The sequence below is a fragment of the Phacochoerus africanus genome, chromosome 8, assembly GCF_016906955.1.
Source record: "Phacochoerus africanus isolate WHEZ1 chromosome 8, ROS_Pafr_v1, whole genome shotgun sequence".
Classification (NCBI taxonomy): domain Eukaryota; kingdom Metazoa; phylum Chordata; class Mammalia; order Artiodactyla; family Suidae; genus Phacochoerus; species Phacochoerus africanus.
This window is the reverse complement of record NC_062551.1, coordinates 98170422-98184148: the sequence shown is the minus strand read 5'-3', so window position 1 is coordinate 98184148 and position 13727 is coordinate 98170422. Positions and strand designations below refer to the sequence as shown.

Sequence of the window (13727 nt, the reverse complement as noted above, 5' to 3'; positions counted from 1 at the left end):
TTTTGTTGTTGTTGTTGTTGCTTTTTAGGGCTGGAATGGAAGCTCCCAGGCTAGGGAGTGAATCAGAGCTGCAGGTGCCAGTCTACTCCACAGCCACAGATGCTGTGATGCAGGCTGCATCTTTGACCTACACTACAGCTCATGGCAATGCTGGATCCTTAACCCACTGAGCAAAGCCAGGGATCGAACCCATATTCTCACAGATGCTAACTGGATTCTTAACTGCTGAGCCACAATGGGAACTCCAACACAGGAAATTTATGGCTCACAATTTTAACGTCTATAGGATCATCTACAGGACAGGTCAAACAGGTGAGATGGGATAGTGCAGCTCTAATGTGCAGCAACACAAGGGTCTCCCAGCGCACGTTTGACAGTACTGACTTCATCATCAGGCTGCACTGGTGCCTCTCCAATAAACCCTATCCCTCCAGGCTTCCCTCTTGTAGGAGCAAAACAGCTGCCACAGTTGCAGACCTCATAAACTTGCACCATACCAGAAGAGCAAGAATGCTGCAGTTTACTAGAAGCTCCAACCCAAGTCTCAGTGGATCTCGTGGGCTCTGACTGAGTTAGGTGACCATCTCTAAAAGCCTCCACCACCAGAAGGAAGGATTATGCTGTGTGGTTTAAATGGGAGGAATAAATTGCAGGAGGCAACCACAAATATGTTCCATAACCACACAAATTAGCCCTAAATAATAATAAATAAATAGCTGCATTGGCTCTCTCAGCTAGGTTCACATACTCAAAGCACTTTAGAAAGAGGTATGCTAGCCATGCCCTCTGAAACTGAAACACAGTCTCCATGCTGTCAGCTGTTTGTTTCCTCCCCCCTCCACCCACACTCCAAGTCTCCTTTTGGCTTCATTCATTGCTGCTGCACAAAGGCCTCTTTTTGTTGTGAAGAACGTGGCCGTCAGCTGTTGCTACAGTAAGATGCAATCTTCCCTCCCTTTTTTGTGTTCATATAACAATTTCCAGCAAGGGGTCAATAATGCCCAACTTGGATCAGTCCTATCCCTTGGCCCAGTCGGTGCTGCCAAAGGCAGAGTATTCTAACTGGCTTGGTTAAAGTGCCGATCGATCCCAGTGGTGAGGACACTGTGCTGTTGCCAGTGAGGCAATAAGAAAATTTTAAAGCTGTCAAAACAATGGTAAGCACAGACCAATTTGGTATTTTAATTGTGGGCTCTTCTTGAAGGTCAGACAAGGTGGCTGCACTTTATTGAGAAGGAAATGTAGAGTACGAGGGAGACCTACTGTTAGCCTTGAGTAAAGATCAGGGCAGGATGGATTAGAGAGGTCAATCTAAACATGGAATGAAGTTCAGAGGAGCATCGCAGGTGGGAATGTGAGGATCGGGAAGCGCCATCTATTCTGGTTTTATCATTCCTCTAATAAACCGCCACACTTTATGAAACAGTAACAGTTAAAGGCCCCTGGTTTCCAGCCATGCATTAGCACAATTTTTCCAGCTTTTGTGAAGGCGTTCTGGAGGAAGTACGGTTATTTTGGTCTTCTTCTAGATTCAATGCTTTTGGTTGGCAAGCTAACCGTGCGATGGGCAGTTCTAATTCAGGAGCTCCTCGGGAAACGCCGAGCCAGAGAAGGCGGTGGGAACTGGGACCCCGCTGCGCCGCAAGACCCGAGGGTTTGCCCTCTGGACACTAATTTCAGGGATGCCGAGGTCAGTCCCGGCACGGAGTCTACACAAGTTTCTCCGCGGAGGCCACGGCGCTCCCTGTGCCGCAAGCCGCAGCCAAAGTCCCCACGGAAGCCGAAGCCTCCGCGCCCAATTGGGGCGGGGGGAGGCCCCACCCAACAGCGGGCCGAGCCGGCCTCTGGGCCGGTTTAACTGGTTACGGCTGAAACCCGCCGGCGGGATGGTCTGTGCTTCCGCAGCTAAGAAACACATTGCCCTCCTCCAGTCCGCGGCCAGCACCGCCCCAGCGATCCTCGCAGACCTCGCTTGGGCAAGGTGCGCGTCACCCGCCACCACCAGGAACTGCGCAGGCGCCAGCGGACTCGAGCCCGGCGTGTCCTCTCGCGCGCTCCCAGGTCTCCCCAGCGGGCGCCGGGACCGGGCAGGCGCGGTGCCTCCTGGGTGTTGTAGTGCGCTTCCTGGCGGAGGACTGCCTACGGCCTCGGCTATGGGTTTCCGTGGACTACCGCTCCCAGCGTGCTCCACGCTGGGGGCATAGGGCGCCGGCCCTCGACGGCTCCGGCCTTCAGCGCCGAGCAGGGGACCCGGGAAGCCGGCTGCGGCGGGGAAGGATTGCGCGTGCGCGCTGGCCCGGCTCGTCCGGTTCTGTCCCAATCATTGTAAACAGGCGGAGGCTGGGGCGGGGTGGGAATGGGGTGCCAGAGGCCGGCCCAGGGCTTAGCGAAGGAGGTGGTTGCGGCGGCGGCGTGAGAGTCGGGAAGCGGCGGCTGCGGCAGGGCAGGCGCTCACCCGGCGCGGGCGCAGGTCAGTGGCGAACGGTGGGTGGGCGGGGGTCGCGGCGTATGTCAGCCTGGAGCGGAGCCAGGCTCCTGGCCGGCGCGGCGGGGGCGGGGGCGTGGCTGCCCTAGCGGGCTGGACCCGGCGGGCTCCTCTGCGTTTCGCCCCCACTGCCTGTCTCTCCCGCTCTTCAGCTGGCCTATCGGGACCCCGCGGTGTGTCCGGGCTCTTGGGTCTAGGGGAGGAGGGTGGGTTTGGGGCTCTGCCTCAGGCAGCCACTGAGCGCGGGGATGGAGCTTAGGGACTCGGCCCTTTACGTAACCACAGCGGAACTGTGACCGGCCTCTAGTGCTGCCAGGTGGGCGGGGAGGGGCTCGCGGTCTTCCACCGCCAGCGCGGGAGCGGCAGAGCTCCTGGGCTGCCGCGGGACCGATCCGAGGGGGAAATTCTTTTCACAACCCCGTGTCTATTAGGTTTGTGCCTAAAGGCTTTATTGAGGTCAGCATCCCCCCCCCCACCCTTGGTCGTTGTGAGAGTGAAACAGGTTTTACAAAATTCCCGCACCTCTGCCTTACCTGAAGTCATTATGCTGCTTCAGGTTCTGGGATTCATGACCCAGAGCCTTCCTCTTGAGCAAGCAACATGTCTCGGGCCTGGTGGAGTTCTGGAAGGTGATTAAAATACTAATTCGAGGGATTTTGAACGTTCTTTTGAAAGAAGCACAGTCATTTGGACACTGAGTTAACACACCGACTCGGCCCATTAGAGCTTTCGCCGATTTTTTTTTATTGAGCGGAGCGTGCATGTCCCAGGGTTGCGGCCCTTGGGTGACATTCTGTCCCACTGGGCATTTATTCACGGAATATTCAAGAAGTCATAAGGGACAGGCCCACTTGTGGTTTGGTGGTCCTGGAGGCAGCAGTACTTCTAAAAGAATAAGTGGGCCTCTGAATGAGAAAGGTGACTTCACTTTTTGCCTTTCCAGTTTTCTAGATGATTAATTAATTCCTTTCTGAGTATTTTCCTGAGAATGCGTAATTGCTGTAAACTGAATTGGTGAGTAGTCGAGGTAGGAAGTTAGTAGAAGGGTTCCCACTTTTCATAGTGGCCCGTTTAACAGTAACTGTTGAGAAGTAATTCTTTAAACAAAGTATCTTGAAGCAAGGTGACATAATTTATGATCTTTTCTTCAAAATAGCATTTCTCATTTTACATCCTCCAGGGACCACTTCTCCTTTAATTTAGAAAAATAGAAGTGGTATTAGAAAGTGCATATTAACTTTGATTTATACAGTTGTTTGCTTGGCAAGGAAAGATTGGGCCCAGAATGTCACCCCAAAGTATGTTCTTTCTTGAAAGGAAATCTGGGATAGAAACTTGTGTTAATATATGGGAAATTGCAGATCGCTTAGTGTAGAGGAATTTTTGTGCAGCAGGTACTGTAAAGATGGCTTAGAGATAGATAAGGTACTGTCCCTGCTTTCCGTGTGATAAGACTTTATCTCTTATTTGAACTGTCTGCAAGTACAATGTGTTTTAAAGATCATTTTCACTGGAGAAAGGATGGGCCACAGTGGGTGTACAAAGGAGGTAGTGGTCATTTTATTTTTAAGGGAGGAGAAGGAAAGATTGAGGAAGGGGGCACTGGGAAGAAAAAGTGTATATTGGAAGGGATGAAAACGGTAGGTGTACAGGCACAGAAAGCATGGGCATTTACGTAGGAGAAATTGCAGGAGTCTCAACTTCCGTGAATTGTAGGGTCTGCAGGTACAGATAGCAAGGGTACAGGGTGGTGGCAAGATCTGAAACTGGGGACGTAGGCAGAGACCAAATTAGGAGTAGTCTGTAGATAAGCAAAGTAATTTATCTTGAAGCAAACAGGAGTCGTTGAGACAGGATGGAGAGTCCTAAGCCAGCTCAATCCGTTTTAACTTCTTGCTGTGTGGTAGCCATTGTATTAGGTATTTGATGTCCTTAAACTTAAAGAAGCTTTAGGCATGACTGAGACAGAGATCACTGGGAAGGAAATTCAGGCCAAGGAAAAGTTGGACCTGATGAGAGCAAGCCTGCACCCTTATAAGTGTGGGGCATTCTCAGCAGCTGTAGTGGTGGGTGTATGGTGCTAAGCAGCAGGAGATGACACTGTACAGATAGATCTTCAAGTGGGCTGTGCCATTTTAAGGATTCTCAAGGTTGTTTTATTCTCATAGATAATAATAGAGCTTATGGATTTTAACCAGGAAAGAGTCATGATAAGCTTTCCATCTTATAAAGATCATTCTGGTATTGTATAGATTTCAGAAGGGGTGGAGGGAAGTAAGGCACCATGCAGGAAGACTGGTGAGGAGTTTTGGTTACAGATATTGAGGTGACAGATAAGGGCCTAAGCTGAGGCAGGATCAATGGAGAACAAGGTTAATAGCACAGCTGTTTAGAAAGTCAAATGAATAGGATTCAGTAATGGTTGGATTTGGAGAGTGCGAGAACTAGTAGGATAGGATGACTTGGGTTTTAACTTGGGTCATTGACTAGACACTGGTTAAGGTATATGAAGACAGGGAATTCAGGAGGAGGAGCAGATTTGGGGAGGAACAATGTTTTAGCTCTTTGATACAGTGAGTAGTTGTTACCTGTAGAACATGTGGGTGGAAACACCTGCTACAGATTTGGGTTTGTGGGTTTGGAGTAGGAAAGAGGTCTTGATAGGAGAGTTGTCAGGCTGTATTATATAGGTGGTACTTCAAGTCTTTGGCTTAGGTGACATGACGGAAGAGTTTACTGATGGGGAGGCCATGGGGAACAACAGTACCTGTAGTCAAGTGGAGGAAGAAGAACTGGAAAGAGAAATCATGAGAAAGTGTCATAAAAGCCCAGATGGCATCCTTTCAAAAGGAAGCTGTACTTCACAACTGGCTCTCCAGAAAAGATAAGAATAAAGGAGGCTAGACTTAAGTGCTTTGAGAACTTGACTAAAACATGAATTGTTAGGAGTCTGTAGAATTTGATCACCAAGTGAGAGCAATTTTGTTGCATCCTATTTAATGCTACCATTCAGTGAAGGAGGTAAATTTGATTGAACTGAGTTAAAGGAAGGTCAGAGAGTGGAGAAGGCAAATGTAGATTATTTCATGGGTAAGCAAATTTTAACTGTGAAGAGAAGGGTAGAAAGAAGTGTTAGCAGAGGGTAAGAAAGGGTTAGGAAGGGATTTTTAATTTGGTAGACTTGAGCCTGCTTTTTTTCTTATAGCATCTTTATTGAGATATGTAACATAAATCAGTCCTTTTAAAGTGTACAATTCAGTGGCTTTTCATATATTCACAATTGTGCAAACACCTCTACAATCAATTTTAGAGCATTTTCATTACACCTCTTATTCATTATCAGCCACTCACCATTCTCCCTGCTCCCACCCTCTAGCAACCACTAATCTACTTTCTGTCTCTGTGGTTTGTCTGTTCTGGACATTTCATGTGCATGGAATCATATATGTGATCATTTACGACTGCCTTCTTTTACTCAGCATCGTGTTTGAAGGTCCATCTGTACTGCAGCATGTACCCCAACTCCATTCCCTTATATTGCTGAGTAATATTCCACTGTCTGGTTAGACCACATTTTTTTTTGGTCTTTTTTTGCTATTTCTTGGGCCGCTCCTGTGGCATATGGAGGTTCCCAGGCTAGGGGTCTAATCGGAGCTGTAGCTGCCGGCCTACGCCAGAGCCACAGCAACGCAGGATCCGAGCCGTGTCTGCAACCTACACCACAGCTCACGGCAACGCTGGATCGTTAACCCACTGAGCAAGGGCAGGGACCGAACCCGCAACCTCATGGTTCCTAGTCGGATTCGTTAACCACTGCGCCACGATGGGAACTCCTAGACCACATTTTTTGTGTATTTTGATGAATGTTTGTTTCTACTTTATTAAGAATAATGCTGATGTGAATATTCACATGCAAGTTTTTGTGTACATACATGTTTTTCTTGTTCTTGGGTATATACCCAGGAGTGGAATTGCTGGATCATATAGTGACTTTTATGTTGAACAGTTTGAGGAACTGCCAGACCATTTCCCAAAGCAGCTGTACCATTTCACTATTCAGTGTAAGGGCTCTAATTTCTCTGTATTCTCACCAGCACTTGCTATTTTCTGGCTTTTAAAAGCTTTAGCCATGCTGGTAGGTGTGAATTGGTATCTCATTTTGAGTTAGATTTGCATTTCCCTGGTGGCTGATGATGTTGAACATCTTTTCATGTGTTTATCGGCAATCTGTATATCTTCTTTCGAGAAATATTTAAGTCCTTTACTTTTTTTTTTTAATTTTAATTGTTGTCTTTTTAGGGCCACACTGTGGCATATGGAGGTTCCCAGGCTAGGGGTTGGATTGGAGCTGTAGCTGCTGGGCTACACCATGGCAACGCAGGATCTGAGCTGCATCTGCAACCTGTATACACAGCTCATAGCAATCCTGGATCCTTAACCCACTCAGCAAGGGTAGGGATCTAACCTGTATCCTCATGGATACCAGTGGAGTTCGTTAACTGCTGAGCCATGACAGGAACTCCTCTTTGCTTATTTTACTTTATTATCTTTCTAGGGCTGCATCCGTGGCATATGGAGGTTCCCAGGCTAGAGGTCAAATTTGAGTTGTAGCCATCGCCTACATCAGAGTCACAGCAATGCAGGATCTGAGCCACATCTGCGACCTACACCACAGCTCAGGGCAACACTGGATCCTTAACCCTCTGAGCAAGTCCAGGGATTGAACCTGCGTCCTCATGGATGTTAGCTGGGTTTGTTAACCTCTGAGCCACAATGGGAGCTCCCCCCCTTTGCTTATTTTAAAATTGTTTTTTTTTTTTTGTTGTTGTTATTGAGTTGTAAGAGTTCCTTTATATATTGTGGATTCCAGATAGATCTTTATCAGTATATATGATCTACAGATATTTTCTTCCATTGTCTGGATAGTTTTTTTACTTTCATGGTAGTGCTCTCTGATGTACGAAAGGTTTCAATTTTGATGAAGTACAATTTATCTGTTTTTTTCTTCTGTTACTCATGATTTTGGTGTCATATCTAAGAATCCATTGCCAAATCCAAGGGCGTGAAGGCTGACAGTGCTTTCTTCTGGGAGTTTTATAGTTTTAGTTCTTAGAGTTAGCTAAGTTGTTTTACTTTGAGTGAATTTTTGTATATGGTCCTTTTGTCTTTTCTTTCTTCCTCCCCCTCCCCCCGCATATGGAAATCTCATCATCTTGTCCTCATGTGTTAAAGAGACCAGTCTTTTTCTATTGACTAGTTTTGATACCCTTGTTGAAAATCAGTTGACCATAGATGTTCGGGTTTATTTCTGGGCTCTCAAGTTGATTATATAGGTCTATGTGTTTATCCTGATGCCAGTACCACATTGTTTTGGTTACTCTAGTTTTGTAATACCTTTTGAAGTCAGGAAGTGTGAGTCTTCAAACTGTGTTCTTTTTCATTATTTGTAACCATTCAGGGCCCATTGCAATTTCATATTAAACTAAGGATCAGATTTCCATGACAGTCCAAGTACCGAAAGAAGAAACCTGCCACCCAAGAATTCTTTGTCTGGCAGAATTCCTGAGTGGGTGCTTAGCCCTGGCATACAGATTTCTGGGAATTTGTTGGTGCTGTTCAGGGTCTTTATCCCCCCAGACATCTCATTGCTCAGCCTTTCCAGGTTTTTGGTCTTTGTGTTTGCCCCAGCTGTTACCTGTTGCTTTACCTGCCCCCTAGTGCTCTTAGCCCTGGGGGAGTTCAGAGTTAGCAGCCTTAGGTGAGGTAAAGCAAGCCTTTTCAGCTGTCTTCGGGAAGCCTGGAATAATAATTTCAGTTTGTTTGCAAATGAGGTTTGTTCTGCTCTACCAGTGCTGAGAATGTGGGCTGTTATTTTCAAGGCTGCCCCAGATCTGGGGAGCCCAGGATAGGACTACAGTAAATTAAATACTGCAAAGTTCTATGTTTTTACCAAGGTTCACCTATTTTTCTTGAATAAGCACTCCCTGGATCGCTGTAAGTTTTTATGAAAAAGCTGAATCTGACCCATCTTAGTTGCTTTTATGGAGGGGTGGACTTTAGGAGTTCCTTAAGCTATCATTTTACCAACATCACGCCATCTATTTGTTTACTACTCCATTCATTTTTGGGCTGCCTCTGTCACTATAGTTCACGTGAGTGTTTGTAAACAGCATATAGTTAGTTAGATTAGTATTTCCTCTCTTTTTTTTTCTAAAAACTTTTAGGTACTTGTAGAGATGCACATAATAAAGGGTTTTTTCACCATCAGAAACAATGTTTTACTTTTGTTTGGGGGATGAGGTTTTAATGGAAAATTGCTAGGTCAGAATATTAATTTTGGGTAGATACTGCTAAATTGCCCTTCTAAATGCATCAGTTTACACTTTTACCTGTTTAGTGTGTGAATATGTCTCTTCCTTCATACTCTCCCAATGTTGGGTATTGAACTTGTTTATCTCTAGAAAATTGGTGGGTAAAAAATTTTCGGTGCTTTCATTTTAAAAATGCTTGTGTGCTTCTTGTTCAAATCTTCTACCATTTTTTTTCTGTTTTTCTTTTTTTTTTCCTTTTTAATGAATTTTGTAAAATATTTGTCATCTCTAGTGCCAGTATTTTTTCCTAGGTTTTTTCTTGGCTTACATTTGCTTATGGTGTTTTTAAATTGTACTTACGATTTTCTGAAGGCCATTGAAAATGGGAGTCAAGGAAAGAAAATAGAGCAAAACTCTTCCTTCTTCAAATCTTATGGGATGGGAAATACAGTTATAAAATCTCAAATTTTGTCCAGATATTTTTATACCTTTGTTTTTGTATAGTTAATAGCACAATTAAGTATTGACTAATAATTATTGCTACTTGCTGAGTACCTACTGTATACCAGGAATGCCATTTTATTTAATTGTGGCAACGCCTTGCCAGGTAGATGTCAGTGTTTCTTTTTACAGGTAAGGAAACCTGGTCTATGAAGGATGATGGCATTTAGTCACACCCACAGCTGTGCCATTTACTTCCTCTTTACCTAATTCTCTCTCCATCAGGGTATTTCCCAGTATTTTTACTGAGGGATGGGGGCTTGGGTGAGATGAAAATAATTGTGTTTTTCTCAGCCATTAAAGATACTGCTGAAGGGATCACAACTTAATATTTTCTTACATATTTTTCCAGAGATGTTTTATATAAATATAAGCAAAGAATGTGTAAACATGTATACATTCTATTCTAGATAGTCATAGTATAAATTGTGGCATAAGTGAATCAGTATTGTTGAGTGCTTACTCTGTGCCAGGCACTAGGCCTGTTTCTTTATAATTTGAGTGAAATCCTTCAAATTGATTACTTTGAAAGGTTGTGCAGATATTTAAATATGAAGCTTTTGCCTTAAAGGTAATTAAAAACCAAAATACTAGTGGAATTGATTTGCAATTTCTTTTAGAGATGATACCATGATGTCATGAAGCAGGACCATGCATTATTAGTTACAGTTTAAGTTAACTCAATTGCATCACGAATTGAGAAGTTCCTGTTGTGGCTCAGCAGGTTAAGAACCCCACATTGTCTCTGTGAGGATTCCAGTTCAGTCCCTGGCCTTTATTAGGTGGGTTAAGGATCCGGCGTTGCCGTGAGCTGTGGCATAAGTCACAGACTTGTCTCAGATCCTGCATTGCCCTGGCTGTGGTGTAGGCCAGCAGCTGAGGCTCCGATTAGACCCCTAGCCTGGGAGCTTCCATATGCCTCAGGTGCGGCCCTAAAAAAATAAAATAAAAGCACTATAAATTGAGAATCAGATATCGTGACCAGTTGAGAATAAAACTACATACCATTGCCATTATTTAAAAGTGAGGTATGTTTGTTAGTTATAAAAACAATGTTTTTGTTTGGGACTCTAATCATTTTTTTTTATGACTAGAGCACTTGGGCCAACCTGCCAGTGATAGGTGCCTTTATGTAAGTATGTTTGGATGAGGAACAGCTATTGGGAAGAAAGAGGGAGAGGAAGATGAGGGAAGAAAGCCCCCCTCTCACCCTTTCTGGGAAGAAACCTTTTTAAGGAAAATTAATAAATTGAAGCTGTAATTTTAAGGTGCTTGAAATTTTCAGTAGTTCCCTCCAAAGCAGAAGTAGTGAATCAAGAACTACTTAGGAAAATTATAGGAAAAGCAAGGGTGAATATAGAACTGAAGAAAAAGCTCACTGAAGTCCATTTTGTTATCCCTGTAGTACGGTAGCAAACAATTAAAAAGCAGCAGATACCATACTATGTCTTTCAATCTATGTTTAGTATTTTAACAAAATTATGTAATTGCATTAGATTTAGATTTTGTTTCCTTGGGTTACTTTTTTTTTTTTTAATTGAGACTCTTTTAGTGCAGTTTTAGCTTCACAGCAAAATCGAGAGGAAGGTATAGAGATTGCTCATATACTCCCAGCCCCCCACAGGCACAGCCTCTCCCATTATCAACACCCCCAGCAGATGGTACATTTGTTACAATTGATGACTTGACATTAACACGTCATTGTCCCCTGAAGTCCATAGTTTACATTACAATTCAGTTTTGGTGTTGTACATTCTGTGGGTTTGGACAAATTGATAACAACATCTATCCATCACGATGGTACTGTACAGTATTTTCACTGCCCTAAAAATCCTCTGAACTCTGCCTGTTCATCCCTCTCTTCCTCCTTCCCCACTCCTGGCAACCACTGATCTTTTTATTATCTCCATAGTTTTGCTTTTTCCAGAATGTCACATAGTTGGAATCATGTAGTACGTAGCCTTTTCAGATGGGCTTCTTTTACTTAGAAATACGCATTTAAGTTTCTTCCTTGTCTTTTCATGGCTTGATAGCTCATTTCTTTTTTAGTGCTGAATAATATTCCATTGTTTGCATTCTAACACAGTTTTCTTTTTAAATTTTATTGGCATCTAGTTGACTTACAATGTTGTATTAATTTCAGATAAACAGCAAAGTGAATTAATTATACATTCTGTTTCAGATTATTTTCCTGTGTAGGTTATTACACAGTATTGAGTAGATTTCCCTGTGCTACACAATAGATCCTTGTTACTTATTTATTATATATAGTAGGGTGTATATGTTAATGCCAACCTCCTAATTTATCCCTCCCCCCACCATTTCCCCTTTGATAACCATAAGTTTGGTTTCAGAATCTTTTGAGTCTGTTTCTGTCTTGTGAATAAGTTCTTTTGTATCATTTTTAATTAGATTCCACATATTAGTGATCTCATGATATTTGTCTTTCTTGTCTTACTTAGTATAATAATTTCTAAGTCGGAGTTCCTGTCGTGGAGCAGTGGTTAATGAATCCGACTAAGAACCATGAGGTTGTGGGTTTGATCCCTGGCCTTGCTCAGTGGGCTAAGGATCTGGCATTGCCGTGAGCTGTGGTGTAGGTCGCAGATGCAGCTCGGATCCTGCATTGTTGTGGCTCTGGCGTAGGCCTGTGGCTACAGCTCCAATTAGACTCCTAGCCTGGGAACCTCCATATGCCGCAGGCAGCGGCCCTAAGAAAGGCAAAAAGACAAAAAAAAAAAAATTTTAAAATCTATCCATGTTGCTGCAAATGGCAATACTTCATTCTTTTTTTTATGGCTAACATTCCATTGTATATATGTACCACATATTCTTTAGTCATTCCTCTGTTGATGGATGTTTAGGTTGCTTCCTGTCTTGGTATTGTAAATAGTGCTGCAGTGAACACTGGGGTGCATGTGTCATTTCAAATTATGTTTTTCTCTGGATATGTGCCCAGGACTGGGGTTGCTGGATCATATGGTATTTGTATACTTAGTTTTTTTCAGGAATCTCCACTCCATACTGTTCTCCATAGTGGTTGTACCAGTTTACATTCTACCAGCAGTGAAGGAGGGTTCCCTTAACACAGTTGTATTTATTTGTCCATTCACCTACTAAAGGACATCTCGGTTGCTCCCACGTATTGGCAATTATGAATAAGCATAATTCTATAAGTTAGTTGCTATAAATAGCCATGTGGAGGTTTTATATGTACAGAAGTTCTCAACTCATTTGGGTAAATCCCAGAAAATACCAAGGACATGATTGCCGGATTGTACGGAAGGAGTCTTTTTAGTTTTGTAAGAAACTGCCAAACTGTCTTTCAAGGTGGCTGTACCATTTTGCATTTCCACCAGCTCTGAGTGAGAGTTCCTGTTGCTCCACATCCTTGCCAACATTTCGTGTGGTTAGTGTTTTGGATTTTGGCCATTGTAATAGGTGTGTACTGGTATTTTATTTCTTTTCAAAGGTCATTTTAAAAAAAGTTGAGATATAATTGACATATTTTAGTTGTGCAATATAACTGTCGATATTAGTGTATATTGTGAAATGATCACCACAGTAAGTCTAGTTTATGTTCATCACCATACATAGTTAATAAAAATTTTTTAAAGGAAAATAATTTTTTAAGATCTAGACTTATTTTAATCATGTTAATTGTTGGGTTTTTCTTTGTTTTTGACTGCCCCCACAGCATGTTGAAGTTCCTGGGCCAGGGATCAAATTGGTCCTGCAGCTGTGACCTGTGCCACAGTATAGTAGTACTGGATCTTTAAGCCACTGCACCACAGCAGGAACTGAAAAAAATAATTTTCTATTTCACTCTTAAATAACTAAAAATAATGGTTTTGTGTGTGCCTGCTAGACACTGCACAACTAATAACACTTTTCAATCAGATTGGACATCAGCGTCTATGTTTCTTGTTCCGTGTTAATTTTTTTTTTTTTTTAATCATAGGTACCCTAGGAAACCCTGGTTCAAAAAGGTACGTTTTTTTGTTTGTTTGGGTTTTTTTTTTTTTTTTTTTTTTTTTTTTTTTTTTAGGGAATGCACCCTTGGCATTTGGAAGTTCCCAGGCTGGGGTTGAATCAGAACTGCAGCTGTTGGCCTATGCCCTAGCCACAGTTACACGGGACCCAAGCTGCGTCTATGACCTATGCCACAGCTCTCAGCAACGCCGGATCCAAAAAGGCACATTATTGAAAGGAATGTGCGAGATTTATGATGAAACTACACTTCTTTTAGCTGGTAGTTTGCACAGCATCTGACAGATTCTAAGTAGTGCTGTTTACTCATGACCGCTGATGCATTTGCTTCCAGTGCTATGGGTGCTGGTGCTCTGTCTGGGACCATGAGCTAGATACTTTTACCCAGTTTCTGTTTTAGCCTGTGGTGTGCATGTTCTACATTATTAAGTAACATCTGT

The 13727-nt window shown here is 43.3% G+C and overlaps 1 protein-coding gene across 1 annotated transcript in view; it reads left to right on the top strand.

Moving 5' to 3' along the window:
- Window positions 1–2067: 2067 nt before the first annotated feature.
- RALBP1 (ralA binding protein 1) overlaps window positions 2068–13727 on the top strand; it is a 45120-nt gene continuing 33460 nt past the window's right edge. The window contains exons 1-2 of the mRNA XM_047793711.1: window positions 2068–2470; window positions 13259–13286. The gene's annotated coding sequence lies outside the window, so the exon portion shown is untranslated. The remainder of the gene's footprint in view (window positions 2471–13258; window positions 13287–13727) is intronic.